Below are 1582 nucleotides of genomic sequence, written 5' to 3'. Positions count from 1 at the left end.
CGCGATGTTTTTGAAAACTGGGTTTCTGAAATCGTGCGAGAGGTGGCTTGGTGATACCCTACCAAAAGTGGTCACATCGGGTAAGTGTGACAAAGATGCTATCAAACCTCCTATGCATTTTGACAATAACCTTACCCGTTGTAAAACACTCTGTCATATTTTCGCTATGCTGATCACGACGATTTAAACCGGGCAAGGTGGCACAAGAGACGATGGACACGCCTGCGAATCACCACCCGCTGTCCGTATTAAAACACTTTGAACATTTCCACGCGGATGGAGCAGCATGGAGAGGCTGATAGCACCACTGTTTAGCCGCTTCATGCACTCTTTTACGGACGTTTTCAGCCGGCGGTCGCGGTCATTTTCTCGCGGATGGAGCAGCATGGAGAGACAGGCTACTGCACCACTGTTTCCCCACTCCATGCTCTCTCTTTTACGGACGTTTTCAGCCGGCGGTCGCGGTCATTTTCTCGCGGATGGAGCAGCATGGAGAGACAGGCTGATGGCACCACTGTTTCCCCACTTCATGCACTATTTTACGGACGTTTTCAGCCGGCGGTCGCGGTCATTTTCTCGCGGATGGAGCAGCATGGAGAGGCAGGCTGATGGCACCACTCTTTACCCACTTCATGCACTCTTTTACGGACGTTTTCAGCCGGCGGTCGCGGTCATTTTCTCGCGGATGGAGCAGCATGGAGAGGCAGGCTGATGGCACCACTGTTTCCCCACTTCATGCACTCTTTTACGGACGTTTTCAGCCGGCGGTCGCGGTCATTTTCTCGCGGATGGAGCAGCATGGAGAGGCAGGCTGATGGCACCACTGTTTACCCACTTCATGCACTCTTTTACGGACGTTTTCAGCCGGCGGTCGCGGTCATTTTCTCGCGGATGGAGCAGCATGGAGAGACAGGCTGATGGCACCACTGTTTCCCCACTTCATGCACTATTTTACGGACGTTTTCAGCCGGCGGTCGCGGTCATTTTCTCGCGGATGGAGCAGCATGGAGAGGCAGGCTGATGGCACCACTGTTTACCCACTCCATGCTCTCTCTTTTACGGACGTTTTCAGCCGGCGGTCGCGGTCATTTTCTCGCGGATGGAGCAGCATGGAGAGACAGGCTGATGGCACCACTGTTTACACACTCCATGCTCTCTCTTTTACGGACGTTTTCAGCCGGCGGTCGCGGTCATTTTCTCGCGGATGGAGCAGCATGGAGAGACAGGCTGATGGCACCACTCTTTACCCACTTCATGCACTCTTTTACGGACGTTTTCAGCCGGCGGTTGCGGTCATTTTCTCGCGGATGGAGCAGCATGGAGAGGCAGGCTGATGGCACCACTGTTTCCCCACTCCATGCTCTCTCTTTTACGGACGTTTTCAGCCGGCGGTCGCGGTCATTTTCTCGCGGATGGAGCAGCATGGAGAGACAGGCTGATGGCACCACTGTTTACACACTCCATGCTCTCTCTTTTACGGACGTTTTCAGCCGGCGGTCGCGGTCATTTTCTCGCGGATGGAGCAGCATGGAGAGACAGGCTGATGGCACCACTGTTTCCCCACTTCATGCACTCTTTTACG

This window comes from Anoplopoma fimbria, unplaced genomic scaffold (assembly GCF_027596085.1).
Source record: "Anoplopoma fimbria isolate UVic2021 breed Golden Eagle Sablefish unplaced genomic scaffold, Afim_UVic_2022 Un_contig_4960_pilon_pilon, whole genome shotgun sequence".
NCBI classification, from domain to species: Eukaryota; Metazoa; Chordata; class Actinopteri; order Perciformes; family Anoplopomatidae; genus Anoplopoma; species Anoplopoma fimbria.
Note: the sequence above shows the minus strand (reverse complement) of the source record.